Source organism: Pristis pectinata, chromosome 1 (assembly GCF_009764475.1).
Source record: "Pristis pectinata isolate sPriPec2 chromosome 1, sPriPec2.1.pri, whole genome shotgun sequence".
NCBI lineage: Eukaryota > Metazoa > Chordata > Chondrichthyes > Rhinopristiformes > Pristidae > Pristis > Pristis pectinata.
The window spans coordinates 1,394,229-1,416,424 of record NC_067405.1 but is presented as its reverse complement, the minus strand read 5'-3'; the positions used below and the strand labels follow the sequence as shown (position 1 = coordinate 1,416,424).

The following is a 22,196-nucleotide window of genomic DNA, read 5'->3' as shown; positions in this document are numbered from 1 at the left end:
CTGGGGACAGTCCCAGATACTGACCCTCAATGGGGGATGGTCCCACACACACTGACCCTCACTGGGGCCAGCCCCACACACACTGACCCTCACTGGGGCCAGTCCCACACACACTGACCCTCACTGGAGGACAGTCCCACACACTGACCCTCACTGGGGGACAGTCCCGTACACTGATCCTCACTGGGGCCAGTCCCAGATACTGACCCTCAATGGGGGATGGTCCCACACACACTGACCCTCACTGGGGGACAGTCCCGTACACTGATCCTCACTGGGGCCAGTCCCACACACACAGACCCTCACTGGGGGACAGTCCCGTACACTGATCCTCACTGGGGCCAGTCCCACACACACAGACCCTCACTGGGGGACAGTCCCACACACTGACCCTCAATGGGGGACGGTCCCACACACACTGACCCTCACTGGGGGACAGTTTCACTACCACTAAGGGAAGCCCACTGCTACAGACACAAATATTCCTCCCCGGGCTACCTGAGGTCAGTGATCCATTCTCTCTCCATTTCCACACCTATAGCTTCACACTATCTCTTCTCTTGGCCACAGTGGGATGTGAGAAGCCTGTTTTGTGATATTGGCTGGATCATCCTTCCCAGAGATGTTCACTCATGGATACATATCGGTCAACAGAGAGAGAGAACGTTTCTGTCGATGCCCAGGAGGTGAGTGTCTCTGCCAAGCCAAGCCGGGACTGGCCGTGGATCCTAACCCCTGGACTGAATGGGCCAGTTCAGAAGCCAGTCCATGGCACTGGCGCCTGGGGTTCTGTCCACAGTATCGGTCTCCCTGTTTGAAGAATATTAATGTGCTGGAAAGAGTTCAGAGAAGGTTTACCAGAATAACATCTGGAATGGGTGGGTGCCTTTGGCGAGGAAGTCTGGACAGGCTGGGCTTGTATCCGATGGAGTTTCGAACAGTGAGAGAGTGGACTGAAACACTAGGTCCTGAGGGATCCCAGCAGGGTGGGTGTGGAGAGGATGTTCCTTCTGTGGGAGAACCTCGAACCAGGGGTCACTGTTTACACACGAGGGGTGACCCATTTCAGTTGGAGATGAGGTGAATTATTTCCTCTCAGTGGGTGGAGAGTCTCTTGAACTCTCTCCCTCAAAGGGCTGTGGAGGCAGAGTGTGTGAGTGGTTTTCAAACGCAGGTGGAGGATTCTTGGTGAAAGGTCATCAGTGAAAGGTCGGTGGGAATGCAGATGTGAGGTTACATTATTGGGTGGTGGGGCAGGCTCGTGGTCTACTGCTGCTCCTAACCCATAGGTTCCACCAGGCCGGGGTAGGTGGGGCGTTGGGGGGGGGTGGGGGTGGATAACACACTGTCGGTGGGTTAATCATCACTACCGACAGCGGGCTCTGTTTACATGGCCATCTCATTTATCTCATTGATTTTAGCTTCCCTGCTGATGGCCCTCACTGACCAGGTCTCGCACCACGGACACATCCACCCCAACCGTTCATTCACAGGCCACCGTTTCCCTTGCTCTGGGAGAGGCAGTTGGCTCCCACATCAGGTCCTTCCTGGGGTGGCTCATCCAACCCTCCCCCAGGGACGCGGAGACCCTGTCACTGATTACACAAGGCAGAGAGGGAGAGATCACTTGGGAGGGGCAGCTGATCAGACGAATCGAGAAGCAGAGGATCAGTCAAGATCTGGGGATGCTCGACCAGGGTCAAAGAGCCGAATGGCCTCTGCAACCACTGTCTCCATGAGGCAATGAACCAATATCAACAAAAATGTAATGGTCCCTCAGTACTGCCTCTTTTTTTCATATAAACGTTTATTACCTAAAAGCTCTACAAAAAGGACAACCAGTGACAATGTACGACACCTGATACAGAAAAGAAGAAACAACTAAGCAACTACAGAACTACAGCAAATAATGCAAACTACTACCCACGAAACACACACGCAACACTACACCTGCTAACGCAACATGCAACACTTCAGATAAGAATTGCATTCGTACTGTCCACGACACACGTGATCCCCTGAGGGGACCACCGAGCACAGAACTCAGCCAGGGTGCCCACGGAAACCGCGTGCTCCCTCTCCGAGGACACCCGCACGCACACGTAAGCATGGAAGACGGGCAGGCAGGCGGACAGGCCGGAACCCTCGGCCGCCCGCTGCCGCGTCCTGTGGATGGCCAGCTTGACCAGGCCCAGCAGAAGTCCCACCAGGAGATCCTCTGCGTGCCCTGCCCCGCGCCGCAGCAGGTAACCGTAGATCAGCAGCATCGGGCTGAAGTGCAGCCAGCACTTGAGCAGCAGCCCCTTCAGATACGCAAAGAGGGGCTGCAACCTCTCGCACTCGACGTATGCGTGGTACACCGTCTCCTCCACCCCAGGTCCCTGACGTACAGCAGGAGGACTCCCGTGTAGAGACACCTCCACCAGGGACCCCCCTCACCGCCCTCCGGCAAGACAGACCCTCCCTCAGTACCGCCCTTTTTCTTTACAAAACGTTTATTCACTAAAAGCACTACAAAAAACACCCAACATCAAACACAGCACATCTAATACAGAAAGAAACTAGGCAAAACTAATACCCACGCAACACTACGCCCCCCACTGCAACACTCAATACTTTATATCAAAATCATATTGGTGTTGTCCACTACACACGCGATCCCCTGAGGGGCCCACAGAGCGCAGAACTCGGCCAGGGCGCCCGCGGAGACAGCATGCTCCCGTTCCAAAGACACATGTGCGCGCACGTAAGCACAGAAGACGGGTAGGCAGGCCGACCTGCCGGAACCCTCGGCCGCCCGTCGCTGCATCCTGTGGATGGCCAGCTTGGCCAGGCCCAGCAGGAGACCCACCAGGAGATCCTCCACGTGCCCCTCCCCGCGCCGCACCGGGTCCCCGTAGACCAACAGCGCCGGGCTGAAGTGCAACCAAAACTTGAGCAGCAGCCCCTTCAGATACGCAAAGAGGGGCTGCAACCTCTCGCACTCCGCGTACGCGTGGTACACCGTCTCCTCCCGGCCGCAGAAGTGACAGGCCACCGGGGTGTCGGTGAACCAACTCAGGAAATGGTTGCACGGCACGGCCCGGTGCAACACCCTCCACCCCAGGTCCCCAATGTACAGGGGGAGGATCCCCGCGTAGAGGGACCTCCACCTGGGACCCCCCTCACCCCCCTATGGCAAGACAGACCCTCACTCAGTACCACCTCTTTTATTTTAATAATAAACGTTTATTCACTAAAAGCACTACAAAAGACAACCAGTGTCAATACACCACATCTAATACAGAAAAGAGAAACTACGCAACGACATACTACGGTAGAGAATGCAAACTAATACTAATGAAACACACACGCGACGCTACACCCATTAACACGACACGCGACACTTCAAATAAGAATCGCGTTCGTACCGTCCACGACACACGCGATCCCCTGAGGGGCCCACGAGCGCGGAACTTGGCTAGGGTGCCCGCGGAAACCGTGTGCTCCCTCTCTAAACGCAACCGCGGGCGCACGTAAGCGCAGAAGACGGGCAGGCAGGCCGACCTGCCAGGACACTCGGCCGCCCGCCGACGCGTCCCGTGGATGGCCAGCCAGGCCCAGCAGGAGACCCACCAGGAGATCCTCCATGTGCCCCTCCCCGCGCCGCACCGGGTGCCCATAGACCTTAAGCGCCGGGCTGAAGTGCAGCCAGAACTTCAGCAGCAGCCCCCGCAGATACTCGAAGAGGGGCTGCAACCTCTCGCACTCCGCGTGCGCGTGGTACACTGTCTCCTCCCGGCCGCAGAAGTGACAGGCCGCCGGGGTGTCGGTGAACCGGCTCAAGAATTGGTTGCACGGCACGGCCCGGTGCAACACCCTCCACCCCAGGTCCCCAATGTACAGGGGGAGGACCCCCACATAGAGGGACCTCCACCTGGGACCCCCCTCGCCCCCCTACGGCAAGACAGACCCTCACTCAGTACCACCTCCCCACAGTGTGACCCTCCCTCTGTACTGCCCCTTTTTTTTGTATAAAACACTTATTAGTTAAAAGCACTACAAAAGACTACAAATATCAAATGTATACATCTTATACAGAAAAGATCATCTAATCAACTACATAACTTCAGAGATTATTGTAAACTGACACCGCAAGAGCACACATAGTCACTACGTCCGGTACCGCAACACTCAATATTTCCTATCAAAATCGTATTGGTATCATCCACGACACACGCTATCTCTTGAGGAGCCAACCAAGCGCGGAACTCAGCCAGGGTGCCCACGGAGACGGCGTGCTCCTTCTCCAAAGACACCCGTGCCCGCACGTAAGCACGGAAGATGGGCAGGCAGGCAGACCGGCCAGTACCCTCGGCCGCCCGCCACCGTGTCCCATGGATGGCCAGCTTGGCCAGGCCCAGCAGAAGACCCACCAGGAGATCTCCCACACGCTCAGCCCCGCGCTGCACCGAGTGGCCGTAGACCAACAGCGCCAGGCTGAAGTGCAGCCAGAACTTAAGCAGCAGCCCCCTCAGATACGTAAAGAGGGGCTTCAGCCTCTCGCATCCACATGCGCGTGGTACACCGTCTCCTCCCGGCCACAGAAGTGACAGGCGGCCGGGGTGTCAGTGAACTGGCTTAAGAAGCGGTTGCACGGTACCGCCCGGTGCAGCACCCGCCACCCCAGGTCCCCGACATACAGCGGGAGGACCCCTGCATAGAGAGACCTCCACTGGGGACCCCCCTCGCCGTCCTACGACAAGACGGACCCTCCCTCAGTACCACCCCCCAACAGTGTGACCCTCCCTCTGTACTACCCCTCCCACAGTGTGACCCTCCCTCACTACCGCCCCTCCCGCAGTGCGGGGCTTGTTGTTAGACAGTGACATCAGTCTGAGTTCTTTGCTTATTCTGTGTTTTGAACTGAACCCAGGAGAGTTTCTGGAGCCAGCTGATCCCTCGAGCAGCATCACCGTGACAGATTGGCCAAGAAACCCTTGTTCCTGGAAAGCTGCCCTGTTTGGCATTTTGCAATCAGCCTATGAACACCACGTGCACGAGATCATGTGTAATATCACCCATCGTTCTCTGAACTTCAATAAATATAGAACAGAGAACACAGAGCAGCACAGGAACAGGCCCTTCGGCCCACCATGTCTGTGCTGACCATGATGCCGATCCCAACTAATTCGATCTGCCTGCACATGATCTATATCCCTCTATTCCCTGTCTGTTCTATCCAATATACCTCCACCATAACCCCCGGCAGCACATTCCAGACACCCACCACTCTCTGTGTAAAAAACTTGCCCCACAAAACTCCTTTACACCTTTTCCCTCTCACCTTAAAGCTATGCCCTTTGGTATTTGACATTTTCACCCTAAGAAGTAGACTTTCACTGTCCACTCTGTCTGTGCCTCACATAATCTTATAAACTTTTATCAGTTGTCTCCTCCGTGCTCACGGGCCCTCTGTCCTGAGTCAGAAGTCTGTGGGTTCATATCCCACTCTGGAAACATTACTGCAAAATTCCCAACCAATCCTTCACTGTAATGTTTACTCTGGTGGTGAAACAGTTAAATTATCAGGCTGGTAATCCAGAAAACTGTTCGAATAATCCTGCGTTCAAATCTCAACATAGTAAATGTGAACTTTAAATCTTTAAATTCAGTTAATCAACTGGAATTAAAAAAAGCTCACTCGCTTTATGTTACAAAGTTAAGGAGACTCCTGGATTGCTGCTACATTGATGTCCACCTCCCCTACCTGCTCAGGTTGACTGGTGATTCCAGTGTCAGAGCAGCGGGGCTGATTCTGAAATGCCCAACAAACCATTTGGTTTGAGGGTGATTGGGGTGACAATAAGTGTTGGGCCCCCCTCCTCCTGAGGGAGTGCTGCACTGTGTTCCTGCCACCTTCTCTCCCCTGCTGTTGGGTGGGAAGGAGCTCAGCACTGAATGGCAGGAGCATTTCCCCAGGGTCTTTGGCCCAATATTTAACCCTCGATAAAAGTCACTGAAGCACTTTGGTCAGTTCCTCATTGTCATTTGTGGGAGCTTGCTGTGTATAAATTGACTGCCACATTTCCAACATTTCCAATATTACAACAGTGATTACACTTCAAAGTCAGTGCTTCATCACCTGAGATGTACGTCAAGATCCCCTGAGGTTAGCATCAGGTATATTGTCATCCAAATATTTCTCTGCTATTTAGAGCAAGAGTAAGCCCTTTGGCCCCCGGACTGAGATATTCGCTCTCGGGGCTCATCCTGTGCCTCGAGTGCTCTGTCCCACCCAGCCCTCCGTCCTCAGCTCCCCCTGAACCCAAGAATTGACCTCCATGTTGGATTCACCCAGAGACACAATGCTTCCAGACCCTGGGGAGGGGAAGTCGTGGAAGAGGATTAACCTTCCAAGCAAAGAAAATTCTCTTCCTTTTGTTTGTTTTATCTCCCACTAACTTCTCTATTTTTCTCTGTTTATCTTCCTTGTTGGAATAGCAACAGGGCACCCCGGGAAACCAGCCCGAAGCTCGCGACATGAACGCGCCCCATTCTTATCACGCACATTTTCCCAACACGCTCCTCCCCAAACCAATTAAGCTGTCTGCAAATATTGTTAATGCACACCCCTCTAATCTGTCGACAAATTTCAGCTTCGATTCGCTTTGTTTGCTAATCTATAGTATTTTTGATGTGTTATTTGGTGATGTTGCAAGACCAGTATTCATTGCCCAGCCTTGTTGCCGGCAGGGTTTTGGGAACTTTCCATTGAGGGAGATGCATGAAAAGACTTGCAACCCTACAGCTTGTTTCATCACTTCAGCACATCTCAGGGCACCTCACAGCCAGTCAGAACCTTTGGAATAGCACTCACTGCTCTAATACAGGCAACATGGCAACCAATTTGTGCATGGCAAGCTCCCACAAACAGCAATTTGACGACACACTTGACAGAGTGCAGCATCAAGGAGCCCCTGGGAAACTAATGTCAAGCAGTGTCAAGTGGAAAACACGAGTGTGGTGGTCAGACCTCACCCAGAGGAAGGAGAGCGTGGGAGTTGGAGGTCAATCACCCCAGTCCCAGGACATCACTGGGGTGTTTCTCAGGGCAGTGTTCTGGCCCCAACCATCTTCAGCTACTTCCATCGGAAGGTCACAGTGGGGACGGTCACTGATGATTGCACAACGTCCAATCCCATTGACAACTCCTCAGTAAATGAAGCAGCCCATGTCTGCTTGTGGCAAGACCTGGGCAACGTTCAGGCATGGACTGAAGTGCCAGACAAGAACTACCTCCAACAAGAGAGTGTCTAACCACCTATCCTGAACATTCAAAAGCATCACCATTGCTGAGTCCCCCACCTTCAACATCCTGGGGCCCACTGTTAACCAGGAACACACCTGCACCAGCTACATGCTGTGGCTATAGGGACACAGTGGTTAATTTGCTGGACTCATAGTCCTCTGTAGACTCGTAGTCACAGACTGGAGGCCTGTGACCAGTGGTGTGCCTCAGGGATCTGTGCTGGGGCCATTGTTATTTGTTGTCTATATCAATGATCTAGATGATAATGTGGTAAATTGGATCAGCAAGTTTGCTGATGACACTAAGATTGGAGGCGTAGTGGGCAGCGAGGGAGGCTTTCAAAGCTTGCAGAGGGATCTGAACCAACTGGAAGAATGGGCCAGAAAATGACAGATGGAATTTAATGCAGACAAGTGTGAGGTGTTGCATTTTGGAAGGACAAATCAAGGGAGGACATACACAGTAAATGGTAGGGCACTGAGGAGTGCGGAGAAACAAAGGGATCTGGGAGTTCAGATACACAATTCCCTGAAAGTGGCGTCACAGGTAGACAGGGTTGTAAAGAAGGCTTTTGGCATCCTGGCATTCATAAATCAAAGTATTGAGTATAGGAGTTGGGATGTTATGGTGAGGTTGTATAAGACATTGGTGAGGCCAAATTTGGAGTATTGTGTGCAGTTCTGGTCACCTAACTATAGGAAGGATATCAGTAAGATTGAAAGAGTGCAGAGGAGATTTACTAGAATGTTGCTGGGTCTTCAGGAGTTGAGTTACAGGGAAAGATTGAACACGTTAGGACTTTATTCCTTGGAGCACAGAAGAATGAGGGGTGATTTGATAGAGGTTTATAAAATTATGAGGGGTATAGACAGAGTTAATGTGAGTAGGCTCTTTCCACCTAGATTAGGAAAGATAAGTACGAGAGGACATGGCTTTAGGGTGAAAGGGGAAAGGTTTAGGGGGAACATTAGAGGGAACTTCTTCACTAAGAGAGTGCTGGGAGTGTGGAACGGGCTGCCATCTGATGTAGTAAATGTGGGCTCACTCCTAAGTTTTAAGAATAAATTGGATAGATACATGGACGGGAGAGGTCTGGAGGGTTATGGACTGGGTGCAGGTACATGGGACTAGCGGAATAACATTTCGGCACAGGCTAGAAGGGCCGAATGGCATGTTTTCTGTGCTGTAGTGTTCTATGGTTCTATGGTTCCTGAGGCCTGAATTTACAATTTGCAGAACCAAGTTCCAATCCCTGTGATTGTGGAATTTAAATTCAGTTCATAACCTAGGATTTTGAAATATGCACCGGATTGTTGTAAAAACTCATTGGTATTGGTATTGGTATTGGTTTATTATTGTCACTTGTACCGAGGTACAGTGAAAAACTTGTCTTGCATACTGATCGTACAGGTCAATTCATTACACAGTGCAGTTACATTGTGTTAGGACAGAGTGCATTGATGTAGTACAGGTGAAAACAATAACAGTACAGAGTAAAGTGTCACAGCTACAGAGAAAGTGCAGTGCAATAAGGTGCAAGGTCACAACAAGGTAGATCGTGAGGTCATAGTCCATTCATTGTATAAGGGAACCATTCAATAGTCTTATTACAGTGGGGTAGAAGCTGTCCTTAAGTCTGGAGGTACGTGCCCTCAGGCTCCTGTATCTTCTACCCGATGGAAGAGGAGAGAATGAGCCGGGTGGGTGGGGTCGTTGGTTATGCTGGCTGCTTCACCAAGACAACGAGAGGTAAAGACAAGAGTCCAAGGAGGGGAGGCTGGTGTCCATGATGCGCTGTGCTGTGTCCACAACTCTCTGCAGTTTCTTGCAGTTCTGGGCAGAGCAGTTGCCATACCAAGCCGTGATACATCCAGATAGGATGCTTTCTATGGTGCATCGGTAAAAGTTGATGAGAGTCAAAGGGGACAAACCAAATTTCTTTCGATTCTTGAGGAAGTAGAGGAGCTGGTGAGCTTTCTTGGCAGTGGCATCTACGTGATTTGACCAGGACAGGCTGTTGGTGATGTTCACACCCAGGAACTTGAAGCTCTCAACCCTCTCGACCTCAACATCATTGATGTAGACAGGTGCATGTACACCACCCCCTTTCCTGAAGTCAATGACCAGCTCTTTTGTTTTGTTGACATTGAAGGAAAGGTTGTTGTCATGACACCATTCCACTAAGCTCTCTATCTCCTTCCTGTACTCTGACTCATCGCTGTTTGAGATACGGCCTACAACGGTGGTACCATCTGCAAACTTGTAGATGGAGTTAGAGCAGAATCTGGCCACACAATCATGAGTATACAGGGAGTAGAGTAGAGGGCTGAGGACGCAGCCTTGTGAGGCAACAGTGTTGAGAATAATCGTGCCGGAGGTATTGCTGCCTATCCTCACTGTTTGTGGTCTGTTTGTTAGAAAGTCAAGGATCCAGTTACAGAGGGAAGTGTTGAGTCCTAGGTCTTGGAGTTTGGTGACAAGCTTGCTTGGGATCATCTCAGGGTTCAGTAACATCCCTCGGGGAAGTAATCTGCCTTCCTCACCAGATCTGGCCTATATGTGACTCCAGACCACAACGTGGTTGACTCTGAGCTGGCCCAGATAGCGACTCAGCTGGAGAAGGCACCTTACCACCTTCCACAGTGTGATTTCTAAGCTTGCCGATGACACAGAATTAGGTGGGATGGTGAGCTGTGGGCAGGAAAGCAAAGTTTTGAGGTGGTAAAGAACAAACACAGAGCAGATGCAGTAAAATGTGAATGAAATGTAAGGTTACCAACTTTGGTTAGAAAAAACAGATAGGCAGGGTATTGTTCAAATGGAGATAGATTGAGAGATGGTGACTGAGAAAGGGTTCTGGCTGTCCATGTACACCAGGCAGTGAGAGCACACATGTAGGTGCAGTGGGCAGTTAAGGAACCTTCATAGTGAGGGGCATTGGGTACAGGAGCAAGGATGTCTTACTGCAGTTACACAGGGCCTGGTGAAACCCGGTGTGCAATTTTCATCTCCTTACCAAAGGAAGGGTAACTTGTCATGGATGGAGCACTGTGAAGGTTCACCAGACGGGTTCCTGGGCAGGTGGGGCTGATGTGTGGGGAGGGGCAGGAGCAGCACGCCGCATCCTCCCGGGGTGGGGCTGATGTGTGAGGAGGAATTGGATCGGCTCTCGCTCTGTAGTCACTGGAGTTTGGAGAATGAACGGGAATCTCATTAACACAGACAAAATTCTGACAGGGCTCAACAGCCACGTGCAGGAAGGGTGTTGCCCCTGGGTGGAGGTGTCTGGGTCCAGGGAAACGGTCTCTGGATGTGGGGTAAGACATTCAGCATTGGGATGGGGAAAAGTTCCTTCCCTCCGAGGGTGAGGACCGTGTGGAGTTCTCTCCCACAGAGTGTGTGGAGGGCAGGTCACTGAATGTTTTTAAGAAGGAGGCAGAGAGATGTTTAGATCCAGAAAGCTGTGGAGAGACATTAGGAATACCTAGTGAGGTGAAAGATCAGCCATGATCACATTGATTGAGGGGACAGGCTGTTCCAGCTGGGAATGGCGATACAGGCTGGTGTGGTCTGCAATGACCAGATCTCAGAAATGAATAGAGAGAAAAGGAAACGGGACGAGCAGATGATGACTGATGGTCGGCCACAAAGCTGGTGCTCGCTGCCTGATGCAATCCCTGACTAAACCACTACTGCTGAAGTTTGGTGTCTCGAGCCTCTTGGCCCGAGGATTTCTGCTGCATCTGCCCTCCTGCTGCCCAGGCACACCCAGGCACAGCACGTCGGTGATGTCCCACTGAAGTGCCTGACTTCACCCATGGAGTTTACCATGGGAAATTGTGAGCTCGTGCCCTTCCGTAGGAGGAACTTGAAGGCAAACTGCTACCTGAACAGAGGATGACCACAGCTGAGCAAGGTACAGAGGGATTTTGGTTCTTTTACAGGAAAAACAAGATGTTTCCATGTTGGGACAGCAGGATGTGAGAAAGGCAAATGGCACAATGACTTCTGTTGAAAGAGGGTTGGAGTTTAGAAATAGAGAAGGTTTTGCTACAATTGTACTGGTGTTGGTGAGGCCACACCTGGAGTGCTGGGCACAGTCTGAGTCCCTTCCTTAAGAAAGGATGGACTGGCAGCGGAGGCAGTCCAACAGAGATTCACTTGGCTAATTCCCGGGATGAGAGGGTTGTCCGATCCTGAGTGGCTAAGAAGTTCGACTGATATTGTGGCATGAGTATCTGACTTGAAAATTGGTGGAGCTGTGGACAATGAGGAAGTTGTCAAAGGACACAGCAGGATCGAGAGCAGCGGGAAATCTGGACAGAGAAATGTCAGGTGGAGTTTAATCCCGACAAGTGTGAGGTGATGTATTTTGGGAGGTCAAATGCAAGAGGTAAGTATACAGTAAATGGCAGAACCCTTAGGAGCATTGAGGTACAGAGAGATCTTGTGGTCCAAGTCCATAGCTCCCTGAAAGTGGCAAGACAAGTAGATAGGATGGTAAAGAAGGTGTACGGCACGCTTTTCCTCATCGGTTGTGTCATTGAACATAAAAGTTGGGAATTCATGTTGCAACTGTATAAAGCTTTGGTTAGGCCACACGGAGTATTATGTGCATTTCTGGTTTCCCCATTACAGGAAGGGCGTGAAGGCTTTGGAAAGGGTGCAGAAGAGGTTCACCAGGGTGCTGTTTGGATTAGAGAGTATTAGCTATAAGGAGAGGTTGGAAAAAGTAAATGTAACCAATAAATAAATATCTTATCTTATCTTATGTTTGTAACATTATGAGAGACGTAGATAGGGTAGATGGTTAGAGACTTTTTCCCAGGGTGGAAATGGCAGGTACTAGAGGGCATAGACCTAAGGTGTGAGGGGGAAAGTTTAAAGATTTGCAAGGCAAGTTTTTTACACAGAGAATGGTGGGTGCCTGGAACTCACTACCAGGGGTGGTGGTGGAAGCAGATACAATAGTCAGGTTTAAGAGCATTTAGACAGGAACATGAACTGGCAGGGAATGCAGAGATACGGACTATGTGCAGGCAGAGGGGATTAGTTAGACTGGCATCATGGTTGGCACAGATATGGTGGGCCAAAGGGCCTGTTTTTGTGCTGCACTGTTCTATGTTTTGAGGGAGGAGATAACTGAGGGCCTAACTGAGATTTTTTACACCTTCTCTAGCCACAGGTGAGGTACCAGAAGACAGGGCAACAGCTAATGTTGTTCCTTTATTTCAGAAAGGCAATAGGGATACACCAGCTAACGACAGGCTGGTGAGTCTCGTCTCAGTGGTAGGGAAATTACCCGAGAAAATTCTGTGGGACAGGATTTATGTCCAGGGATAGTTAGCATGGGAAAATCCTATCTCACTAATTTGACGGAGTTTTGTGAGGAGATAGCCAAGGAGATTGATGAGGGCAGGACAGCAGATATTGTTTATGCGAACTTTAGTCAGTCACTTGATGAGGTCCCACATGGTAGGCTGGTCCAGAAGGTTAATGCAGATGGGATCCAAGGCAAACTGGTTAATTTGATCCAAAATTAGCTTGGTGATGGGAGAGAGAGGGTGAAAAGGTATTTTTTCTGGTTGGATGTCTATGACCAGTGGTGTATCACGGGGATCAGTGCTGGGACTTTGCTGTTTGTGACACATATCAGTGACCCACATGTGAGTGTAGGAGGTCTGATTAGTCAGTTTTGCAGATGACATGAATGGTGGTGATATGTAAAGTGAGGATGGTGTCTGAGGCCACAGCGGGACATGGATCAGATGGACAGTTGGGCAGAGCGTTGGCAGATGGAATTTAATCCTGACAGGTCTGAGGTGATGCATTTTGGGAAGTCAAATAGGGATAAGACACATACTGTAAATGGTAGGGCACTAAGGAATGTGGATGAACAGAGAGACCTTGGGATCTAAATCCCCAAAAGTGGGATAAAAGTTGGGACATTACAAAACCCTGGTTAGGCTGCACTCGGAGCACTGTGTGCAGTTCTGGTCACCACACCACAGGGAGGAGGTGACTGCACTGGAGAGAGTGCACAGGATGGAGTGTTTGAGGAGAGACTGGAGAGGCTGGGTCTGTTCTGCCTGGAGTGGAGGAGGTTAAGAGGGGACATGACTGAGGTATACAAAATGATTGGGGGTAGAGATAGGGTCGACTGCAGGAAGCTTCCCCCCAGGTCATAGGAAGATAAACCTATAGGAGAAAGGTTCAGGGTGAGGGGGAAGAGACTCAGAGGGGATGCAAGGGGAACTTTCTTCATTCAGAGAGTGGTGAGTACCTGGAACGCACTGCCTGAGAAAGTGGTGGAAGGAGAGTCACTGACAGCATTTAACACAGAACAGTGCAGCACAGGATCAGGCCCTTTGGTTCAACTAACTAAACTAGTAATTAAACGTCTAACTAATCCCTTTGGAATATTGTGAATAATTTTGGGGCCCGCATCTAAGGAAGGATGTGCTGGCCCTGGAGAGGGTCCAGAGGAGGTTCACGAGCATGATCCCAGGAATGAGAGGAGTGAATGAAAATTTAAGAAGCATCCAGATGAGCACTTGAATCACTTTGGCACAGAGGGCTGTGGACCAAGTGTCGGGCGATGGTGCTCACTGGTCGGTGTGGATGAGTTGGGCCAAATAGCCTGTTTCCATGCTGTATTATTCTATAATCTGTGATTCTATGAAATTGGACAAGCCTGGGCAAAAAATCCAGTAAGTTCAATGCAAGGCGTTGGACTCTGTGAAATCAAACTATTGTGATCTTTTGTGCTGGTTACCAGCACGGAGTGGGTTAATCACCAATTCTGCACATTTATAACTTCTTGGAGATTCCAAAAATGAGCACAAACTTAGGTGAAAGGTCAGAACTTCTGACCCTCACAGGACTTTAAAAAAATTTATAACTTTTAAACATTTTTTAAAAGTTTTCATTTGCCAAGAGCTTGAGTATAAACATAAAGGAAACATGTCAGTGGATCTGTAGACAGCTGGTGGATAAGACACTCTGATTAAAAGTTTGTGATGATATCACGTTTGGCTGAGTTAATAAAACTGTACGATATCATCAATCTTAAAGATCAGCTCCTCAAGGTGAGAACCACTGGATCAGGGAAGATTTAGTGCTGGAGGTTTGCAATGAAGTTTGAACAGAAACATTACAAAGCTTTACAAAGCAGGCAAGACCCACAGCACATGACCCAGTACCCCTCCCAATGTCTGCCTTACGGAGACCTGTAGCGTGGTTTTGACTGAGATGTAATTAACCCTTTCCCTTCAAGTAGCAGTTTAGCAGCAACTGAAGGAACATCATTTGACTTACATTCACCAAAAGCTGAATCAATGCCTGAGAGCTAAGGCATGGCAAGAATCCAGTGCTTTCTCACCAGTAAAACACAGAACATAGGATCAGGAGAAGGACACCAGTCAACCATGCCTTTCAATAAGATCATAGTCCCAAAACCACTTTTCCGCCCTCTGTCCACACCCCTGAAGTTGTAGAATTGAATACACTTTGCAGCCCTCTGGAATGAACATTAAATTCTCCAGTTTCCAGTAAGCTGCTCGCTCATCGTTTCCCACTGTCCTGGTAATGTTGCTCTGTTACCATTTCTTTAAAATGCATCCCAACAGTCAGTTCGCATGCTCCTTACCACTTGATATGTCCCTACCTATCTCCATAATTTCCCTATAAGTGTTGTGAGCTCTGAAAACTAATGTGCTTGTGTATAAAATCATGAGGGGTATAGACAGGGTGAATGCACACAGTCTTTTCCCCAGGGTTGGGGAATCAAGAACTAGCAGGCACAGGTTTAAGATGAGGGGAGAGATTTATTAGGAACCTGAGGGGAAACTCCTTCACCCAGATGGTGGTCAGTATGTGGAACGAGCTGCCAGAGGGAGTGGGTGAGGCAGGTACATTAACAACATTTAAAAGACATTTGGACAGGTACATGGATAGGAAAGGTTTAGAGGGATATGGGCCAAACGTGGTTAAATGGCACTAGCTTAGATAGGAATCTTGATTGGGCCTGTTTCCATGCTTTGTCACGCTATGACTCTGCTTTGAAAATTGTAAACCCTCCACCCCTCCACCCCTCCCCCCACTACAGTTCTGAGGAAGGGTCTCCCCGACCCAAAACATTGACTGGTTTCTCTTTCCACAGATGCTGCCTGATTGACTGAGCTCTTCTAGTATTTCTGCTTCAGTTTCCAGCATCCACAGTTCTATGTATTTTCCCTACTTCTGTCCTGTGTCACCCTTCAATACGAGCCACCAGTCCTCCAGCCTCTGGTTACCTGCAGTACCAGTATGCTTTGTGTGTTATGCATCAGGCCCCTCAGACCCACTTGTACCACAAAATTAGTCTCACTCCAGCTAAGTAATGATTTGTTTCCTTCATCCTTCCTTTTCCCTCACATTTTCCCACACTGGACTGGAGGGCAGAGACTTGACAGGCTGGGACTATTTTCCCTGGAGCAAACGAGTCTGAGGGGTGAGTTGCAGAGTCGGGAGTTGGAGCAAGATTTGGAGCAGGACCTTTGAAAAGAGGTGAGTCTCTGTGCCTGAGCTGGTGAGTTTCACCCTGCAGAGTTTAAACGAGGCACATTTGCAAATTGTTCATAGTTGATTGGCTTATTAACAGCAGCAAATAAAAGGAAGGCAGGTATAATTGGAGTGGCCATGATGGGAGTGGGCCAGGGTTAGAGTGGCTCCAAGCCAAGCTAGGATCAGTGGTGTGTTCCTCTTGTAAGATGTGGGAGTTCTGGGAGACATCCAGTCTCCCTGATAACCACATCTGCATGGGGTGCATCCAGCTGCAGCTAACACAGGCTGTGTTAGGGAACTGGAGCTGCAGCTGGATGACCTTTGGCTCCTATTGGAGAATGAGGAGGTGATCGATAAAAGCTACAGGGAGGCAGGTAGCTGGGTGACTGTCAGGAGAAGGACAGAGAATAGGCAGGTAGTGCAGAGTTACCCCTGTGGCCATTCCCCTCAATAACAGGTACACCGCTTTGGATACTGTTCGGGGGATGACCTACTAGGGGAAACGCGCAGTGACCAGGTCTCTGGCACTGAGCCTGATTGTGTGGTGCAGAAGGGAAGGGGGGAGAAGAGGAGATTGGTAGTGATAGGGGATTCCACAGTAAGGGGGGCAGACAGGAGATTCCATGGACGTGAAAGAGACTCCTGGATGGTACGTTGCCTCCTGGGTGCCAGGGTCAGGGATGTCTTGGATCGGGTCCACAGCATTCTGAAGGGGAAGGGTGAACAGCCAGAAGTCGTGGTACATATTGGTTCCAATAACATAGAACATTACAGCACAGTACAGGCCCTTCAGCCCATGATGTTGTGCCAATATTTTATCCTGCTGTAAGATCTATCTAACACTTCCCTCCCACATAACCCCCCCCCCACTTCTCTATCATTCATGTGTCTCTTAAATGTCCCTAATGTATCTGCCTCTACCACCTCTGCAGGGAGTGTGTTCCACACACCCACTGCTCTCTGTGTGAAAAAAAACAACAACACATCCCTGGCATCCCCCTTATACCTTCCTCCAATCACCTTAAAATTATGCCCTCTTGTGAAGGCCATTTTTGCCCTGGGAAAATGTCTCCTCCAACTCGATCTATGCCCCTTATCATCCTGTACACCTCTATCAAGTCACCTCTCATCCTCCCCTTCTCCAAAGAAAAAAGCCCTAGCTCACTCAATCTATCCTCATAAGACATGTTCTCCAATCCAAGCAGCATCCTGGTAAATCTCCTCTGCACCCTCTCTAAAGCTTCCACATCCTTCCTATAATGAGGTGACCAGAACTGAACACAATACTCCAAGTGTGGTCTAACCAGAGTTCTATAGAGCTGCAAAATCACCTTGCAGTTCTTGAACCCAATACCCCGACTAATGAAGGCCAACACACCATACACCTTAACAACCCTATCAACCTACGCGGAAACCTTGAGGGATCTATGGACGTGGACCCCAAGATCCCTCTGTTCCTCCACACTGCTAAGAGTCCTGCCATTAACCTTGTATTCTGCCTTCAAATTTGATCTCCCAAAGTGCATCACTTCACACTTTTCTGGGTTGAACTCCATCTGCCACTTCTCAGCCCAGCTCTGCATCCTATCAATATCCTCTTGTAATCTACCCTGTTGTAATTCCCTTATACGATGAGATGGACTATGACCTCACGATCTACCTTGTTGTGACCTTGCACCTTACTGCACTGCACTTTCTCTGTAGCTGTGACACTTTACTGTGTACTGCTATTGTTTTTACCTGTACTACATCAATGCACTCTGTACTAACCCAATGTAACTGCACTGTGTAATGAATTGACCTGTACAATCGGTTTGTAAGACCAGCTTTTCACAATACAAGTGACAATAATAAACCAATACCAATACAGCAACCTTCTGCACTATCCACAATACCACCAACCTTTGTGTCATCTGCAAACTTACTAACCCACCCTTCCACATCCTCATCCAAGTCAAATAGAAAAATCACAAAGAGCAGTGTTCCCAGAAAAAGATTCCTGAGGAACACCACTGGTCACCAACCTCCAGGCAGAATTTGCTCCATCTACAACCACCCTCTGTTTTCTATGGGTGAGCCAATTCTGAATCCACACAGCCAAGTTTCCCTAGATCCCATGCCTCCTGACTTTCTGAATGAGACTTCCATGAGGAACCTTATCAAAAACCTTATTAAAATCCATGTGCACCACATCCACTGCTCTACCTTCATCAATGTGCTTTGTCACATCCTCAAAGAAGTCAATCAGGCTCGTGAGGCACGACCTGCCCCTCACAAAGCCATGCTGACTGTGTCTAATCAGTCTATGCTTCTCCAAATGCCCGTAAATCCTGTCGCTAAGAATCTTCTCCAGTAATTTGCCCACCATTGAAGTAAGACTCACCGGTCTGTAATTCCCGGGGTTATCCCTACTCCCTTTCTTAAACAAAGGAACAACATTTGCCACCCTCTGATCATCTGACACTACTCCTGAGGCCGGTGAGGATGCAAAGGTCATCACCAAAGGCGCAGCAATCTCTTCCCTCACTTCCCGTAATAACCTTGGATATATCCCATCCGGCCCCAGTGACTTATCTATCCTAATGTTTTTCAAAGGTTCCAGCACATCCTCTTTCCTCACGTCGACATGCCCCAGCGTATCAGCCTGTCGTACACCATCCTCACAAACGTCAAGGTCTCTATCACTGGTGAATACTGAAGCAAAGTATTCATTAAGGACCTCCCCTACCTCTTCTGACTCCAGGCACATGTTTCCTCTTTTATCCCTGATCGGTCCTACCCTCACTCTACTCATCCTCCTATTCTTCACATACATGTGGAACGCCTTGGGGTTTTCCTTGATCCTTCTTGCCAAGGACTTCTCATGCCCGCTTCCAGCTCTCCTAAGTCCATTCTTAAGCTCCCTCCTAGCTACCTTGGAACTCTCCAGAGCCCTGTCTGATCCTTGCTTTCTAAACCTCAGGTAAGCTTCTTTCTTCCCCTTGACAAGATATTCTACGTCTCGTGTCAACCACGGTTCCTTCACTCTGCTATCCTTACACTGTCTCAATAGGACAAACCTATCCAGAACCCCATGCAAGTATTCATTAAATAACCTCCACATTTCCGCTGTGCACTTCCCCAAGAACATCTGTTCCCAATTTACGCTCCCAAGTTCCTGCCTAATAGCATCATAATTCCCCCTCCCTCAATTAAATACTTTCCCATATCGTCTGCTCCTATCCCTCTCCAAGGGATTATGGTCAAGGGGTTATGGTAAAGGTCAAGGAGTTATGGTCACTGTCTCCAAAATGCTCTCCCACCCAGAGATCTGAAACCTGATCAGGCTCATTGTCCAGTACCAGGTCCAGTATGGCCTCCCCTCTAGTCGGCCTGTCCACATACTGTGTCAGGAATCCTTCCTGGACACACCAAACAAACTCTGCCCCATCGATCCCCTTTATACTGAGGAGGTGCCAATCAATATTAGGGAAGTTGAAATCACCCATGACAACAACCCTGTTATTTTTGCACCTCTCCAAAATCTGCTACTGGGGGGGGGAGGGGGGGGAGGTTCTGTACAATACTCCCAATAGAGTGATCGCTGCCTTCCTGTTTCTGACTTCCACCCAAACTGACTCAGTGGATGATCCCTCCAGGATCACCTGTGATCCACCTGTGACACTGTCCCTGATCAGCAAAGCTACTCCCCCACCTCTTTTCCCTCCATGCCTGTCCCTTTTGAAACATCTAAACCCTGGAATACCTAGGAGCCACTCCTGCCCTTGTGACAGCCAAATCTCTGTAATGGCCACAACATTGTAGTTCCATGTACTGACCCACGCTCTAAATTCATCACCCTTGTTCCGCATTAAAATAGACACACTTCAGCCCATCCAAATGACTGTATTTTTGCCCTATCAACTGCCTATCCTTCCTCACAGATTACTACCCTTGAGGTAGGAAGAGGGATGAGGTTCTGAAGAGGGAATATAGGGAGCTAGGTAGGAGGCTGAAAAAAAGGACCTCAAGGGCAGTAATCTCTGGATTGCTGCCTGGGCCACATGCCAGTGAGGGTAAGAATAAGATGATTTGTCAGATGAATGGATGGCTGAGAAATTGGTGCAGGGGGCAGGGTTTCAGATTTGTGGATCATTGGAATCTCTTCTGGGGAAGGTACAACCTGTACAAAAGGGACCGGTTACACCTGAACTGGAGGGGGACCAATATTCTTGCAAGCAGGTTTGATAGAGCTGTTGGGGATGGTTTAAATTAGTTTGGCAGGGGGATGGGAACCAGAGTGATAGGTCAGAGACTGGTGCATTTAATATACTGGTGTATTTAATATGCAGAGTGTTGAAAGACTGTGAGGAAGGATAGGCAGTAGAAAGGGCAGAGACTTTTTCCCAGGGTGAAAATGGCTAACGCGAGGGGATATAATTTTAAGGTGACTGGAGGAAGGTATAAGGGGGATGTCAGGGGTAAGTTTTTTTACACAGAGAGTGGTGGGTGTGTGGAACACACTGCCGGCAGAGATTGTGGGGACAGATACATTAGGGACATTTAAAAGACTCTTAGATAGCCACATGAATGATAGAAAAATGGGGGGCTATGTGGGAGGGAAGGGCTAGATAGATCTTAGAGCAGGATAAAATGTCGGCACAACATTGTGGGCCGACGGGCCTGTACTGTGTTTTAATGTTCTGTGTTCTTTTCGAGGTTTATAGAATCATGAGGGGCATAGATAGGTGGATGGTCACAGACTTTTCCCCGGGGTAGGGGAGTCTAAAACTAGAGGGCACAGGTTTAGGTTGAGAGGGGACCTGAGGGGTAGGTTTTTCCGCACAGAGGGCAGTGGGGATATGGAACGAGCTGCCAGGGGAAGTGGTGGAGGTGAGTACTATAACAACATTTGCAAGACATTTAGACGAGTTGGAGGGGGATTGAGGGATTGGGGCAAATGCTGGCAGATAGGCATCTTGGTCGACATGGATAACTTGGGCCATGGGACCTGTTTCCACCCTGTGTAACTCTATGACTCTTATGATGATGACTCTAACGTACCCTACCTGCCAATTCCTTACCCACTCACCCAACCTCTCTCTATGTCTCTGCAGGCTCCGTGTCCTCCTCACAACCTGCTGACCCACCTGTCTTTGTATCAGCAGCACATTCGGCCCAAGGATCCCTCGTCCGCTACATCCAAGTCACTGACACAGGCTGTAACCAGTTCAGTGCCACACTGACCCCTGTGGCCCCCACTAGTTACTGATCACCAGTCTGAAAATGACCCATTTATCCCGACTCTGTTTCTAAGTTAACTGCTCCCTTATCTGTGCCAAGTGTTTTCCCCACCCTGTGTCCACTGATCTGGTGCAGTGACCTTCCATGTGACACCTTATTGAATGTCTCCTAGAAATCCAATAGTCTACATCTACTGGTTCCCCCTTATCCACCCTCTTGGTCACATCCTCAACAAACTCTGGCAAACACAATGTCCTTGGCAGACAAGCGAGTTGATATTCTTGCTTCCAGCTGATCTGCCTCAGTGCCATCTTCCTGCACCTTCCTGATTCCCCTCAATATTCAGAAACCTATTGGTCTTTGATCTGAGTGAACTCAAGTGCAGAGACTCCACAGCTCGTGAAGGAGGGGGAGAGGATTCACCAGCCCCAGGTTGAGGAACTGGTTTGTAACTGGAGTACTAACTAGTAACCTACAGTCCCTGCTGGTGTAAGAACACCATAGAAAGCATCCTATCAGGATGTATCACGGCTTGGTATGGCAACTGCTCTGCTCAAGACCACAAGAAGCTGCAGAGTGTTGTGGACACAACCCAGCACATCACGGACACTAGTCTCCCCTCCTTGGACTCTGTCTTTACCTCTCGTTGTCTTGGTGAAGCAGCCGGCATAACCAAAGACCCCACCCACCCGGGACATTCTCCCTTCTCTCCTCTTCCATCGGGTAGAAGATACAGGAGCCTGAGGGCACGTCCCACCAGACTTAAGGACAGCTTCTACCCCACTGTGATAAGACTATTGAACGGTTCCCTTATACAATGAGATGGACTATGACCTCACGATCTACCTTGTTGTGACCTTGCACCTTATTGCGCTGCACTTTCTCTGTAGCTGTGACACTTTACTCGGTACTGTTATTGTTTTTACCTGTACTACATCAATGCACTCTGTACTAACTCAATGTAACTGCACTGTGTAATGAATTGACCTGTACGATCAGTAAGCAAGACAAGTTTTTCACTGTACCTCAGTACAAGTGACAATAATAAACCAGTACCAATACCAATTAAAATTCAGATTAAATAAAATCTGTGATAAAAAGCTGGTCTTAGTGTTGGTGACTGTGAGACTCCAGAACT

At 49.3% G+C, this 22,196-nt stretch overlaps 1 long non-coding RNA gene across 1 annotated transcript; it reads left to right on the top strand.

The window, feature by feature from the left end:
• The first annotated feature begins 659 nt into the window (after nt 1-659).
• On the top strand, nt 660-21,197 carry LOC127575908 (uncharacterized). The gene is made up of 3 exons (XR_007957149.1): nt 660-686; nt 15,734-15,838; nt 20,932-21,197. It is a non-coding gene; the product is annotated as an uncharacterized LOC127575908 (long non-coding RNA).
• The last annotated feature ends 999 nt before the right edge of the window (nt 21,198-22,196 follow it).